Raw genomic sequence first — 17,565 nt, forward strand, 5'->3', positions numbered from 1 at the left:
TGGAAGCAAATACTATTCATAATTTTAAAACTAGGTATGATAGAGAAATAGGACCAGAGTCATTGCTGTAAACAACCGATGTTCAAAAGACGGGATCCAAGAGTCAATGCTCGATCCTGCAGACACAAATAGGTGAGTACACACACACAGAAGAAGAAGGCAGAAGCCTCAGCAATAAATGAGGAGGTAAATCAAACAATCTTGGAAGAATTTGACCTCACCAGTGATGAGGTCAAAAGAAATCTGTTGGAGCTGAATGTGACAAAGGCTGTTGGGCTTGACAGAATCTCACCGTGGATACTAATAGAAGGTGCAGAGGCACTAAGTGTGCCACTCTCTATGGTGTATGACAGGTCACTGGAAACGAGAGACTTGCCTAAAAGCTGGAAGACAGCTAATGTAGTCCCAATATACAAAAAGGGTGACAGGCAAGAGGCCCTGAACTACAGGCCAGTTTCCCTAACTTGTATACCATGCAAGGTGATGGAGAAGATCGTGAGGAAAAGGCTCATAGAGCATCTGGAGGGAAATACCTTTGTAACACACAACCAGCATGGGTTCAGAGATGGTAAATCGTGCCTCACAGGTTTAATAGAATTATATGACCACGCAACATAAATTAAGCAAGAAAGAGAAGGGTGGGCAGACTGCATTTTCTTGGACTGTCAGAAAGCCTCACAAAAGGCTGTTACAAAAGTTGACGCAACAGGCAGGAGTAAAAGGTATTCCCTTATCCCTCCAGTGGATAAGAGAATATCTAAGCAACAGGAAACAGCGAGTAACTGTGAGGGGAGACATCAGAGTGGCGAGATGTCACCAGCGGGGTTCCACAGGGCTCAGTACTTGGACCCTTCCTATTTCTAATATATGTAAACGACCTTCCAGAGGGTATAGACTCATTCCTCTCAATGTTTGCTGATGATGCAAAAATCATGAGAAGAATAAAGACAGATGAAGATAGAGACTACAGAACGACCTGGACAAACTGATGGAATGGTCTAGAAAATGGCTATTAAAGTTCAACTCAGGAAAGTGTAAAGTAATGAAATTAGGCGAAGGGAGCAGAAGGCTGAACACAATGTATCATCTGAGAGGTGATATACTGCAAAAGTCAAATAGAAAGATTTGGGGGTTGATATTACACGGAACCTGTCCCCAGAAGCCCACATCAAAAGGATATCATCAGCGGCATATGCTAGACTGGCCAACATAAGAACTTTATATATATATATATATATATATATATATATATATATATATATATATATATATATATATATATATATATATATATATATAATATAATGTGTGTGTGTGCAAATCACGAAAATTAACACGTGATGAAAAATGTGACAGTGTCAGACCACGGAGGAAGAATTGAAACAGGAATTTCCTTAAATAGTTTCGTATATTAATACATCTTCAGAAGGAATGGTAAATCACACACACACACACACACACACACACACACACACACACACACACACACACACACACACACAATTTTTCCTGTCCTCGCCTGTTCTAAGTTTCAATACCTGTTCTTTCACTATTGTTTTCCTTCTGATGTGACTGTGGAGTAGCTTTGGTTCGGTCTTGGCTTTGTTTGCTATATCATTTTCAAAATTTTTCTCTGCTTCTCTTCTCACCCTGACGTACTCATTCCTGGTTCTCTGGTATCTCTCCCTGCTTTCTGGTGTTCTGTTATTCCGGAAGTTCCTCCACGCCTTCCAAAAAGAACTAGGAATCAAAAGGCTGGCATACCGAAAGGGGAATTATGAACAGATGAGAAGTTTCCTAAGTGAAATACCTTGGGACACAGACCTCAGAGACAAGTCTGTACAGGGTATGATGGACTATGTTACCCAAAAGTGTCAGGAGGCAGTAAACAGGTTCATCCCGGCCCAAAGGGAAAAATCCGAGAAGCAACAGAAGAATCCATGGTATAATAGGGCATGTATGGAAGCGAAGAAACTGAACAAAAAGGCGTGGAGGAACTTCCGGAATAACAGAACACCAGAAAGCAGGGAGAGATACCAGAGAACCAGGAATGAGTACGTCAGGGTGAGAAGAGAAGCAGAGAAAAATTTTGAAAATGATATAGCAAACAAAGCCAAGACCGAACCAAAGCTACTCCACAGTCACATCAGAAGGAAAACAACAGTGAAAGAACAGGTATTGAAACTTAGAACAGGCGAGGACAGGTATACAGAGAATGACAGAGAGGTGTGTGAGGAACTCAACAAGAGGTTCCAGGAGGTCTTCACAATAGAACAGGGTGAGGTCACTGTGCTAGGAGAAAGGGAGGTAAACCAGGCGGCCTTGGAGGAGTTCGAAATTACGAGAGAGGAGGTCAAGAGACACCTGCTGGATCTGGATGTTAGAAAGGCGGTTGGTCCAGATGGGATCTCACCATGGGTACTGAAAGAGTGTGCAGAGGCACTTTGCTTGCCACTCTCCATAGTGTATAGTAAATCACTAGAGACGGGAGACCTACCAGAAATATGGAAGACGGCGAATGTGGTCCCAATATACAAAAAGGGCGACAGACAAGAGGCACTGAACTACAGGCCAGTGTCCTTGACTTGTATACCATGCAAGGTGATGGAGAAGATCGTGAGAAAAAACCTGGTAACACATCTGGAGAGAAGGGACTTCGTGACAAATCGCCAACATGGATTCAGGGAGGGTAAATCTTGCCTTACAGGCTTGATAGAATTCTACGATCAGGTGACACAGATTAAGCAAGAAAGAGAGGGCTGGGCGGACTGCATTTTCTTGGATTGTCGGAAAGCCTTTGACACAGTACCGCATAAGAGGCTGGTACATAAGCTGGAGAGACAGGCAGGTGTAGCTGGTAAGGTGCTCCAGTGGATAAGGGAGTATCTAAGCAATAGGAAGCAGAGAGTTACGGTGAGGGGTGAGACCTCCGATTGGCGTGAAGTCACCAGTGGAGTCCCACAGGGCTCTGTACTCGGTCCTATCTTGTTTCTGATATATGTAAATGATCTCCCGGAGGGTATCGATTCATTTCTCTCAATGTTTGCGGACGATGCTAAAATTATGAGAAGGATTAAAACAGAAGAGGACTGTTTGAGGCTTCAAGAAGACCTAGACAAGCTGAAGGAATGGTCGAACAAATGGTTGTTAGAGTTTAACCCAACCAAATGTAATGTAATGAAGATAGGTGTAGGGAGCAGGAGGCCAGATACAAGGTATCATCTGGGAGAGGAAATTCTTCAGGAGTCAGAGAAGGAAAAAGACTTGGGGGTTGATATCACGCCAGACCTGTCTCCTGCAGCACATATCAAGCGGATAACATCAGCGGCATATGCCAGGCTGGCCAACATACGAACGGCATTCAGAAACTTGTGTAAAGAATCATTCAGAACTTTGTATACCACATATGTCAGGCCAATCCTGGAGTATGCAGCCCCAGCATGGAGTCCATATCTAGTCAAGGATAAGACTAAACTGGAAAAGGTTCAAAGGTTTGCCACCAGACTAGTACCCGAGCTGAGAGGTATGAGCTACGAGGAGAGACTACGGGAATTAAACCTCACTTCGCTGGAAGACAGAAGAGATAGGGGGGACATGATCACCACATTCAAGATTCTGAAGGGGATTGATAGGGTAGATAAAGACAGTCTATTTAACACAAGGGGAACACGCACAAGGGGACACAGGTGGAAACTGAGTGCCCAAATGAGCCACAGAGATATTAGAAAGAACTTTTTTAGTGTCAGAGTGGTTGACAAATGGAATGCACTAGGAAGTGATGTGGTGGAGGCTGACTCCATACACAGTTTCAAGTGTAGATATGACAGAGCCCGATAGGCTCATGAATCTGTACACCTGTTGATTGACGGTTGAGAGGCGGGACCAAAGAGCCAGAGCTCAACCCCCGCAAACACAACTAGGTGAGTACAACTAGGTGAGTACACACACACTCACCTTCCCTCTGAAGATGCCACCCTCTTGGGGGGCTGACAGTCCCCAAGTGGGCATGTGCCTTCACATGCCCACTTGGGGACTGTCGGCCCCAAAGATCTCAGCATATATAATATATGCGCGCCCATTATCTTTTAACTAAATACATGCATACACAAATATTTATATGTGTATACACATTTACCTTCAATGTCGCCAAAGGCTTCAATTTGCCCCCACTCCGCCTACCCGCTCCTCCATCTCTCACCCATACCCGTCTCACCTCCCCCCCCCCCCCCCTAGCGTGAGACTGTAACAAGACTGACTGACTGGCCTGTTGACGGATGCTCACGACCCCCTCTAACACTCACTTAATTATCCACACTCCCAGGTAATTATTTTACGGTCGGCGTAACGGGGTTGCTTCAGGGCAGCTCTCTCACACTATCTCACTCACACACTCTCTCTCTCACTGTCTCTCTCTCTCTCTCTCTCTCTCTCTCTCTCTCTCTCTCTCTCTCTCTCTCTCTCTCTCTCTCTCTCTCTCTCTCTCTCTCTCTCTCTCTCTCTCTCTCTCTCTCTCTCTCTCTCTCTCCCTCTCTCTCTCTCTCTCTCTCTCTCTCTCTCTCTCTCTCTCTCTCTCTCTCTCTCTCTCTCTCTCTCTCTCTCTCTCTCTTTAAACGCTGAAAAAGTTAGTCAAGGTAGCCTAATGATCATTTCCATAACAATGAAAAAATTGATTTAATTCCTCAATATCCCAAATTATATTAACTCGCTAGAAGCATTCGTTAAGAAGATATTACCTGCAAAAGTTCTTCAGAAAGGAAATAGGAAGTATTGAGACTCTGTCTGGTGTAATATATGTATCTTATTATATGTGGGCGAGATTCTTATAGAAAGACGAGCCATTTCCGCCCCAAGAGCGGTAACTAGGAATGACACCTTACTGGATGTGTTGACAAGTTGAGGAATAATGTTGAATTGCATCACCGTACAGCACCACCTAGTGGCCTGATGCAGTACTAAGGCCACCAATGGAAAAAAGTTACCAAAAGGCGACTTTAAACTATTAAATGAGTTACTGTAATTCGATTCGATTTTATTCTCTCTCTCTCTCTCTCTCTCTCTCTCTCTCTCTCTCTCTCTCTCTCTCTCTCTCTCTCTCTCTCTCTCTCTCTCTCTCTCTCTCTCTTGCTCTCTCTCTCTCTCTCTCTCTCTCTCTCTCTCTCTCTCTCTCTCTCTCTCTCTCTCTCTCTCTCTCTCTCTCTCTCTCTCTCTCTCTCTCTCTCTCTCTCTCTCTCTCTCTCTCTCTCTCTCTCTCTCTCTCTCTCTCTCTCTCTCTCTCTCTCTCTCTTGCTCTCTCTCTCTCTCTCTCTCTCTCTCTCTCTCTCTCTCTCTCTCTCTCTCTCTCTCTCTCTCTCTCTCTCTCTCTCTCTCTCTCTCTCTCTCTCTTTCTGTCTTGCTCTCTCTTTCTCTGCCTTTCGATGGTGTAGCTGAACGGACTGATATCATTAAAACTTTCTTAGCAACAGAGCGAAGACATTGAATTAGAACACGAAACAATCTATGTAAATTATATAAGTTTAGATTTAGGAAAGACCTGGGTAAATACTGGCTTAAACGCTTGTTGATTTATGGAACAGATTACCAGGTAAAATAATAGGCGTGAGATTGATGGTTTGTTTCGAGTGTAGGCTAGACTCACACATATATACGAATGAGTTTTGTGGACATAAATAGGAGCTGCCTAGTATGGACCGACAAGCCTTAGTATTGCCATATAAAAAACACGGTCTGCTTGGATACACACACACACACACACACACACACACACACACACACACACACACACACACACACACACACACACACACACACACACACACACACAAGGGGACACAGGTGGAAGCTGAGTACCCAAATGAGCCACAGAGACATTAGAAAGAACTTTTTCAGTGTCAGAGTAGTTAGTAAATGGAATGCACTAGGAAGCGATGTGGTGGAGGCTGACTCCATACACAGTTTCAAATGTAGATATGATAGAGCCCAGTAGGCTCAGGAATCTGTACACCAGTTGATTGATGGTTGAGAGGCGGGACCAAAGAGCCAGAGCTCAACCCCCGCAAGCATAATTAGGTGAGTACAATTAGGTGAGTACACACAAGACGAAGCTGGAAAAAGTCCAAAGGTACGCCACTAGACTAGTCCCAGAACTAAGAGGCATGAGTTACGAGGAAAGGCTGCGGGAAATGCACCTTACGACACTGGAAGACAGAAGAGTAAGGGGGGACATGATCACAAGCTACAAAATTCTCAACGGAATCGACCGGGTAAACAAGGATAAACTATTCAACACTGGTGGGACGCGAACAAGGGGACACAGGTGGAAACTGAGTACCCAAATGAGCCACAGAGACGTTAGAAGGAACTTTTTCAGTGTAAGAGTAGTTAACGGATGAAATGCATTAGGCAGTGAAGTGGTGGAGGCTGACTCCATACACAGTTTTAAATGTAGATATGATAGAACCTAGTAGGCTCAAGAATCTGTACACCAGTTGATTGACAGTTGAGAGGCGGGACCAAAGAGCCAAAGCTCAACCCCCGCAAGCACAAATAGGTGAGTACAAATTGGTGAGTACACACACACACACACACACACACACAAACATCTGTGGGGGTCAGTGGCCGAGTGGCGCTTAGGACTCGTAATCATAGGGTCCGAGTTCGATCCCGGCGCCGGCGGAAACAGATGGGCAGAGTTCCTTTCACCCTGATGCCCCTGTTACCTAGCAGTAAATAGGTACCTGGAAGTTAGACAGCTCTTACGGGCTGCTTCCCGGGTGCGTGTGTGTGGGGGGGACCAAAAAAATAGTAGTTAGTAACAGTTGATTGATTGACAGTTGAGAGGCAGGCCGAAAAAGCAAAGCTTAACCCCCGCAAGCACAACTAGGCGAATACAACTAGGTGAATACACACACACAAATATATTTGAACTACAAGAAGTGTTAGGAAAAGCCAGCTTTTGTAAAACCCATCACATAAACCCAAGGTTTTATGGGATGTCGTGGATTTGGATGTAGTAGAAAGAGGAGTAACGGAAGGAGGCATAGCACAGAGCAGCGAGGGGGAAGACGGGTGTGGTGAGGAGTGACTCTGGAGAGGGGTGAGGACGGTGTGGTGAAGAAGGGAGTGGTGGAGAGTTGTGCGATAAAGAAGTAAATAGTTGAAAGGGATGTGGTGAGGATGAGTGCGTTGAAAAGCGGTGTAGTGGAGGGGGAATATTGTGAGGGAGCTAGTGGAGAGAAAATTTGATGTTGGGAATGATTGCATTAGACGTCCGGAAGCTAGAAAGACGGCCCCCAAGAGGAAGGTAAGTGTGTCAGAACTAAGATATCTGGTGTTAAATCAAGCAGGAACTTGAGGACTTTGAGATGACCACAGTAGAGGTGCGGATGCTCCTGCTGTAGCCGGACACAACCAAAGCTGTTGAACTAAACAGGATCTCACCGTGGACAATATGAGAGGAAGCTCAAGCTGCGTGTTGGCCAGTTACCATGATATATAACATCTCTGGAAGCAGAGGGAACTACCATGAAGTTGAAAAACAGTCATTGTTGTGCCAATGTACAAAAATGGGTAGAGAGAAGCACCGCTGAACACCAGACCAGTATACCTTATCAGCGTTAAGAAGTGAAGCGGTGGAGGTAGACTCTGTATGCAGCTTTAATTGTGGATAAACAGAGCCCTGAAGACTCGTGAACCTTTACGCCAAGCAGTCCATTGAAGGTGAATATGTGCTGTTTATAATCTGCTTCCAAGACCAATATATGTAAAAAAGAAACTTTAGGCAGAACGTATGTAATCATTACTACTGTTAGTGGTGCCTGTCAAGCTGATAGATTGGCCGCTCTCTTCCTTTCTGTCAGTCCATCTGTCTTATCTCTCTCTCTCTCTCTCTCTCTCTCTCTCTCTCTCTCTCTCTCTCTCTCTCTCTCTCTCTCTCTCTCTCTCTCTCTCTCTCTCTCTCTCTCTCTCTTCTATCCACACCATCGATTTCTGTCACGAATCTGCCATCTGCTTGCTTATTGTTCCTTTAAGTCAATTGCCGTTTTAATGTGTGTGTGACATATGTGGAGAGAAACTGTTATGATAACCCAAAGGAGTTGTTCTGTGTCGTGGTTGTGTGGGGCTGCTGTGGCAGGGCGCTGTGGAGTGTGTTTTGCTGTGGGTGGCGTCTATGTTGTTGCTTAGATATAGTGGTTAGGTTCTATTTACTATGGTGATTAATGGTTGTGATTGACGAGGTTGTGGATTGTGTGGCATGTTGTTTTTTTTATAATGTTGTTGGTGGGTGGGGGGAGGGAGGGTTAGTGTGATGGTAAATTAGGTTGTTTGATGTGTATATGTGGGAGTTTATGATTTGGGTGAAGTGAGTAATGGAGATGGGTGTGGTGGGGATGGGTGTGATGGGGACGGGTGTGGTGGAGACGGGTGTGGTGGAGACGGGTGTGGTGAGGACGGGTTTGGTGGGGACGGGTGTGGTGGAGACGGATATGGTGGAGACGTGTGTGGTGAGGACGGGTGTGGTGGAAACGGGTGTGGTGAGGACGGGTGTGGTGGAGACGGGTGTGGTGGAGACGGGTGTGGTGGAGACGGGTGTGTTGGAGACGGGTGTGTTGGAGACGGGTGTGGTGGAGAGAGGTGTGGTGGGGACGGGTTTGGTGGAGACGGGTGTGGTGGAGGGAGGTGTAGTGAAGAGAGAAAATGAGAGTAAGGAAGCCTGACGTTCGTCTATCAGTGTGTAGGATGATGGGATCAAATCATTAAGCCCGATAAATCTGGCTCATTCACATCCGGCCACACCAGTTCACCAGATACACTCTAATGAGTGAGACAACGTCACAAATGAGAGAAGTTACCTGAAGGTGAAGGCGATGTTAGACTTGATAGTACTCGCCTGGTTGCGCTTGCGGGGGTTGAGCCTTGGCTCTTTGATCCCGCCTCTCGACTGTCAATCACCTGGAGTGTCTTTGCAAAAATGCTAACAACTACACACAGGTATTTGAAAAAAAAAACAAAGCGGGTGGCTAAGAGTTCTCGATCCATTTTGTCATCTAGAATAAGTCTGAATGACCTTCTTTAGCACTTTGGTACTCGTGAAGGTAAGTCTTAATTGTTGGATATAATTTCCAAATACCTTTTCTCACGTTAATCAAATATTTGAGCTTAACTAAAGACTGTTTTACACTTTTTTTCCTTCAGAGTATACTTCGGAGATATATTAATTGATTACAAGTTGGTTTAGTGCCATGAAGTCGAAGGCTAAAACATGAGTCCATGGTTTGAGCGAAGTTTGGATAGTTTATTGAAGTACAAAGCCAGTTTTGTAGATCTGATTTCTTCTCATGAGTTGGAAGTTGTTTAATTCCCTGAAATCCATGACAAATCAATGATGTTGAGATTTGTATAGAATGCAAAGTTCTGCAAGGTTCGGCCATATCTAGAGTCAGTTTGTGTAGCTCTCAAAATATTTCCTGTGCCACTTGAGTCATTTATTGAGCGTTAATAACTATAACCGAGTCTCCACCCCAAGACATTCACTGACAAGGGTAATAAATTAGTCTTTTTTTTTATTTATATATATTTTTTCCAAGTGTCAGGAAAAAGGCTTTTACGAGTATGAAAAGAGGACTTTTCTCTAATGTAAATTAATTTTATTGTTTATTATGTCTTAGCGGTTTATGACTAGAGAAGGTTGGGTATAAGGTGCTTTGGCTACATTGAATTAGTGAGTGTTTGTAATACGGACTGGAAGTGAACTACGCAAGTCTCGAGTCACGGCTTCGAACACAGTCACGCTGATAATTGTACAAAATACGGACTTGTATTTGGGTCCATTTGATGGTTTGGGTCCTTGTATTTCAGTGCCAGAGTAGTTAGTAAATGGAATGCATTAGGCAGTGATGTGGTGGAGGCAGACTCCATACACAGTTTCAAATGTAGATATGATTGAACCCAGTAGGCTCAGGAATCTGTACATCAGTTGATTGACAGTTGAGAGGCGTGACCAAACGCTCAACCCCTGCAAGCACAAATAGCTGAGTACAAATGGGTGAGTACACATCTGAAGGACTTTTGTCTTAATGGTAGACAAAAAGAGTTCATCTCATCTTCAAATTAAGTTATAACTTTTCTCAAACAATGCTTCATTCTCTTCTTATGTTCAAAGTATAACTCTTAAAGTGTTTCAGAAACAAAACCCTTAACATAACCTACCATAGACCTAATAATACAAAAAACAAAAAATTACAATGTAAAATATATATTTGAATAAGCACAGTTATTAATTACGAAATACAAAACAAATTACAGTTGCGCATTTGGGACGATAGTAACTTGGCTGAGCAAAGCCTGGTGATGTGTTGAACCTCGCATACTTAACGAGATTGGAACTTTTAATACATTATACCACACGATATACTTATTATACCACAAGATATACACGCTTCTTAGCGTCAAAATCACATCCAGGTCCTCTTTAAGTGCCAACGCTGCCTTGTTAAGGGCTGGTTTCTTTTCGAGAAGGATATTTGATGAATGATTAAAGACGTATAACTTTCTGTTTCTCTCTCTGCAAACTGGTCCGTCTGTCTTTGTATATATATCTGCCTGGTTGTCTGTCCATTTGTATGTCTAGTTATTTGCCTGTCTGTCTGCCACCACCCCCTCTCCGTCCTCACCTCTTTCTCTGTTAAGTAACAACTCCTCAAATTGCTAAAGTTTAATCAGTGTTGTCTACGCTCATGGGGGTCGAACTTATGTAAAACTTTGACTTCGGTTCACCCCCATATCTCGTTTACCCACCTCCATTCCCTCGTCCAACCCATTTCCCTTCACCCAGCCCCTGTCTACCCATCACCGTCACTCGTCTACCCATCACCCAGACCTCGTCTACCTATCATTCATTATTTGTTCACCCATCATTCGTCCGATCACCACCCCATCCCTCGTCCCACCTTCATCCATCATCCCTTACCATGTCCATGCGTAGCCCATCCCTTATTTTACCCATCACTCATCATTCGTTCCTCCCCCTCCCGACTCCCACTCCCCTTCACAACCATTCTCATTCATAATACCCATCTCCTCTTCCTTCTCTCTCTCTCTCCCTTCTCTCCCTATCGTCCCCACATCTATACATTCCATTACTTTCCTTCACCATTCGTCCCCTCATCTCCTTCATCACCATCACCAACATCCCTTACTATCACCACCATCTCCCCTCACCTTCCCCCATCTTCCCCCAACACAAATGCTCTCTCCCTTGCTCCCCCCATAATTTAATCCCCACCCCCCCCCACTCTTCTTCATCCTACCCCACAATTTCCCTGTCTCCTGTCTTCTAAATCATTGCTTCTTTTATATTGTGATTTTCCTAATGCGCTCTATTTTTTTTCAATTTCATCATATATTCTATTCTTCTCAATCTCTCATCTATCCTCTGTTTCATCTGCCTGTTACATATCCTCCTACTTGTCCGCCTAATCTATTCTTCTCCCCCTTCCTCTTCCTTCTCGACCTCCTCCTCCTCCTCCTCCTCCGCGCTCGCAAATTGGAAGGCATTTTTGTTTACAAACTGATGTTATTAGATAATGATTAGAGGGCCTTTGAACGTCCAATAGCGAGAAGGAGTCCCTCTTACACGTCGCTGTATATCGTCTCTCGTTACTTCCCATGTTCCTACATGATGGTCTGGGAGCTGCGTCGTGTGTTGCAGTGATGTTGCAGGCGTGTATAGTGTTGCAGGCGTGTATAGTGTTGCAGACGTGTATAGTGTTGCAGGCGTGTATAGTGTTGCAGGCGTGTATAGTGTTGCAGGCGTGTATAGTGTTGCAGGCGTGTATAGTGTTGCAGGCGTGTATAGTGTTGCAGACGTGTTTGGTGTTGCATACACGTATAGTGTTGCAAACACGTCGTGTTGCAAACATGTAGTGTTGCAAACATGTATATAATGCTACACACATGACGTTACTGACACAAACAGTGTTGATAACAAAGTGTTGCTGACGCCGGATCAGTGATATATGGACAAACAACATCTGCAAAATGTAACATCAGTTGGGTGTTGCGACGCGTCGTCGTATACTGAATATCTTTAGTATAAGGCCCAAGTTTTGAGATTAAATATGATCCAAATGGTTTTTTTTAATGAAAAGTTGTTACCAGTTATAACTTGCACAATGAGATCACAACTGTGTGATATATATATGAGGGAAATATTGAGGTTGTACAATGGGTTCGAACCCGTGTCAATAAATTTGACATTTATAACATCTTGTGAGTTCTGAGATACCATTTTTTTCTAATGGTTTCTCTCTGCAACTTTTGTTTTTTTTTGTAATTTTCAGTATTTTCAGAATGATGTGCTTGGAATATATGTTTCTATTTTGGATATAATGAATTATCAAAATTTGTAAATTAGTAGCTTAGTGGCTTGTGATAATTTTTTTTTTTTAATTTTAGTTTTCAAACTACAAAATGTTTGGTGCAATATTTGCGAGGGAAGGACAGGTAGATCTGTCATTTAGCAGACTTACCTGTCCTTCCCTCATTTATTCATAACACTATACACATTCTTCGACTATACACACACACATATACACAACACGAGAGTTACATCTTAGTGTCTGCAGCCTACATGCCTACCTCCCTCCTAGCCTACCTTCTTGTCTACCTACCTACCTACCTACCTACCTACCTACCTACCTACCTGCCTGCCTTCTTATTCCCTTATCTATCTTTTGTTTCATCTAACCTTGGCATCATCCCCTCCCCCTTCGTCTAACATATATACGTACATATCTTTCTTCCATCCTACTTATCTACCCTACTTTATCTACCAACCTACAACCTACCTACTTCCTCCTTACATGTATACATATATATCTTCCCTTCTTACTTGTGTACCTAACTATACATCTACCAACCAACAACCTGCCTACGTTCCTTCCTCAATTCCTTCCTTCCTTCCATTCCTTCCTTCCTTCCTTCCTTCCTTCCTTCCTTCCTTCCTTCCTTCCTTCCTTCCTTCCTTCCTTCCTTCCTTCCTTCCTTCCTTCCTTCCTTCCTCCATTCCTTCTTTCCTTCCTTTCTTCCTTCTATCTCATTATTTATATATGCATCAACCAATGGGGACTCAAGAGCATAATGGAGGAGGGTATGCGACCTTAATATACCACATAATTTACACTTATTTAAATTTGTACAGCATCTGTTCCATATTCCTAATAATATTTGTACCCACACCTGGGCCGCATGGGCACGGAGTCAGACGAAGCATTTTCCTCTTTCCGTAAGTGAAATTCTGTGTTTTGTCTGGCATTCATGTTGTGTTTCATGGTCTGACATCTCTCAGATATTGCACCTCTTCTCGCCACTTAAGCCTGCATGTTCAGTCATTAGACTTCAGACCTGTCGGTATGAGATATACCTGGAGCAATTCCTTTATCTACTCTCGTGTTATTAAGGATATCTTCATTATACTTCCTAAGTTTGGCAGAGGATGCTGCTGGTCATATCCCCTCTGTATCACTACGTTTCATGCGAGATGGAGATTTTTAGCATCACCTAGCTTCATATACAAAATATATAATTCTTTATTACAGGGTAGCTGTATAGATGACCATGAATCACATAGCTAGCTATAAACGCAAACAATGCAATCTTTCACATATTCTAAGGTAACTGCATTAATGCTGATTTTCAGTATGTTCAAAATGCATAATAAAATGCACAATAATAATGTGTCTTGGGTCGCTAGTCACACACCGGTTACTGTCCTTCAGCATTTCTGTCTCAGACTTTAAGTTTATTACCTCTTAAGCCAATCACTTGAGAATTTAATGTTCTTTCCCAACGAGCTTGGTTAAAATTAATATTCCTCTTGCTGTAATATATTTTGGTGTAATCATTTGCAGTGCTTCGTTTCATAGCTGGATAAATAATAATTAGTTCTTTAAAATGTTACGTGTCCTCGTCCGAAGCGAAGGATTATAGAACTTCGTTATGAAGCAATTAAACGACCACTTGGAATGGTAGATATATACAGCAACTGACCTCGCTTCATGCAGGTCGGTGCTCGATCCCCGACGCTCCAAGTGATTGAGAACCGTTCCTTTTTCTCCTTATAACCCAGATCCTTTTCTGTCCTCATATCCCTTCTAAAAGGAACATTGTCATACTTGTTTAGTGCTTTCCCTTGATAATAATTAATCTTCCCTCAGAATGATGTATTGGGAGCCGGTCGGCCGAGCGGACAGCACGCTGGACTTGTGATCCTGTGGTCCCGGGTTCGATCCCGGGCGCCGGCGAGAAACAATGGGCAGAGTTTCTTTCACCCTATGCCCCTGTTACCTAGCAGTAAATAGGTGCCTGGGTGTTAGCCAGCTGTCACGGGCTGCTTCCTGGGGGTGGAGGCCTGGTCGAGGACTGGGCCGCGGGGACACTAAAAAAAAAGCCCCGAAATTCATCTCAAGATAACCTCAAGATATTCCCCAACGAAGTGCATGTGTTAATGATCTCCTCGATTACAACAGCACTATATTATGTTTCAAAAATTACCGAAATGAATCACTCGTAACGAGCTCGCTAGCTTTTCTATGTACAATATAGAGCCCCCTTCCGCCAGCACGACTACCGCCCATGGCAACGCCAGACTAGGCACAGTGTCTCTGGTACCAGCTAATTGAAACGTCCTTTGCCAGCGTGGGCGACACTGATGTATGGAATATTAGCCGCTGATCCTGGCGATACGACGGCGGACGGCCCTTGACGTCCGCTCCATTAGCCAGGTCCCGGGGCCCGCAGGGGGCCAGTGCTGGGACGGGCATGGCGTGGCGTCGTATGGTATATACTGATGAAGGATGTAGCCTCTGGGTTATGGTAAGGGTAAGGGTACCGCTAGGGTTCATGGTATAAGGGGTAAGGGTACCTCTATTGTTCATGGTATTAGGGTAAGGGTACCTCTAGGGTTCATGGTATGGGTCCGGAGGTATCTTTAAGGTTCGTGTGAAGGGGAGGTGAGAAACTGTAAGGTTCATGGGAAGGGTACGTGGGGTACCTCGTACCCTTCGAGGTTGGTACCTCGTACCAACCTCGAAGGTTGGTACGAGGTACGTTGATACGTACCAACCTTGGTGGTTATAGTTGGTAAACCTCTAGAGTTCAAGGGGAAGAGTTGAGTTACCTTCAAGATTCCTGTAGGGAAGAGGGCGGTTGGGTATCTTGAACGGCGTTTAAAACCCTAAATAAGCCCATCCTCTAGACATGTTATACAGCATACGTGAGACCAATACGCATCACCGGCATGGAACCCGCACCACGTAAAACTAAATAAAACAATCTATAAACGGGACGAGGGTTGCAACGAGACTAGTGCCTAGATTAGAAAGAGTAAGCTACGAGGACAGATTAAAGAAACTCAGTCTCACAACCCGAGAGGAGGGAAAAAGTAGTGGGGGATATGATCGCTACATACAACATTCTGAAGAGAATAGACAAGGTAGACATGGAGACCCCTTTTTATAATGAGAGAAAATTGGTCAAGAGGACGTAGGTGGACACAAAAATTAATCGAAGACATATAAGGAAATATAAAAAGTCTTAGAAGCCACTTTTATCCACTCATTTAAGTCCAGATACGACAAAGAACTCCAATTTTTCTCAAGTTAAAAAAACTAGTAAAATAAAGCTGGTAGGCTCAGCCTCCCATCACCGGAGTAACTAGATAACCTAGGCAGGTTCAGCAAGACAATGCCCGGAGGACTTACATGATAATTTCTGGTGCCTCTAGAGATAATGGTGAGGGCGTGCCAAGAAACTAAAGAACGCTGGGGTGGAGTTGTTCTCGCAGGTGCGATCCCGTGGTGGACGATTCCGCCTGTCACAGTTCACCCGTCCTCTTACTAATTACGTCGCTTTTCAGTCGTATGCTCACCTAAGGCCAAAAAATGGTCGTAATAGAAATTGAAATCGGCTCACGAAATTGACGTACTGTCCCGTTTTCTGTTTTTGGTCCGCTGGCTTAATCGGTTAGGTTAGGAGAGGACACTTTAAATTAAGGGTTTTCATGACATTTTGAAACCTTAGGAGAGTTTCCTGCTCTCCTAACCTACCAGAGGACCCAAAACTTGCTGCTTTGGGTACATTTCATTTGGAATATTATTTATTTTGTTTTTAAATAACCTATACGGCGATTTTTGGCCGTAGTGCATACGAACGAAAAAGCGATATAATTTGTAAGAGGACGGGCTGCCCTACGATAGGACAGCAGCTTGAATCATCAAAGAAAGACTATTGCACCTTTTAGTATTGTGCATCCTGAGCACAGAGACTCGTGTCCAGGTATACAGAAGGCATTGAGGTGCCTTCTGTACCTGGCCATGCCTAAAGTAAGGAAGGCACAGAAGGAATCCCTGTAAGGAAGAGTAAGGAGAGTAAGGAAGTTTTGGTAAATGAACAAATCCACAAGGGCCATGATGAGGATTCGATCCTGCGTCCGAGAGCCTCCTAAACGCCGGTTTAATCGACTGAGCTACGATTTGGTATAAGAATTGCAACCAGAAATTCAACTGAATTTACTTGGATCCTGCAGCCTCTCCGAGACACAAACAAGTATTTGATGCATCACACTATTGTGAGTTCTGTGTGTAAGTTTTGGTAGTTTGAGCGTCAAGTGCTGTGGTGTAGCCATGTACAGTACATACCGTCAGGTACAACATCTCTACCTTGTCAAACTGGTATGATTTTATACTGGTATGAAAAACCAGTTGTTGGAGTAGGTAAACTGTTCACAGATTAAGTTAATCCCGTGTAAATTCACATTCCTCGTCTGATATTTTAGAAAGTAAATTTTAGTCGAAATTTAGTCCCTGCCATCTCCGTCCTTCTTACCTTAATGATGATGAGGTCTATGGGAGGAATTGAAGGTCTATGATGTCTATGTCTAAGGGAATGTCTAAGACAAAAGGAATGTCTATGATGATGAGAAATTAACTCCACTGAGAATTTGTTATTACCCTAAATAGAGTTTGGTCTCTTGTCTATCAAGGCGCCTCTTCGCAGGAGACAATCCCAGGAGTTTAAAATCCAAAATGACACTCTTAACATGTTGGCTACAATTGCCCACTAAATCTAGACCATTACTAGAGATAATGAACAAATACTTTTTCATTTATAGAAAGACACTAAACATATTACTTGATGAATCGAGACAATAACAACTCGTGTTTTTAAACTCTATATATTCATTTATTTATCAGTTTAAGTGAACTTCAGATGCAAGATTACTTATAATTATTATAACACCAAAACATAAGCACATTAACTCGACCTTTCTCGACCTTCAATGGCAGTAACGAAGAGTACACAGCAGCGGACCTTATCTTGGTCCACTCAGCCTCCTCGCTACACCTAACGTCCGTCCGAACCCTTTCTAACTTGACTCCGTTCATTAAGGTTGGCCCACGAGTGATCTACGGGGCAGTTATCCCCAGGTGTGTTCAGCCCTGCCCCCGTGCGACCATAGTGTGCCTGGGTGTGACTGTCACTCATATATTATCTATATTCAATGGTCGT

This window comes from Procambarus clarkii, chromosome 18 (genome assembly GCF_040958095.1).
Source record: "Procambarus clarkii isolate CNS0578487 chromosome 18, FALCON_Pclarkii_2.0, whole genome shotgun sequence".
NCBI classification, from domain to species: domain Eukaryota; kingdom Metazoa; phylum Arthropoda; class Malacostraca; order Decapoda; family Cambaridae; genus Procambarus; species Procambarus clarkii.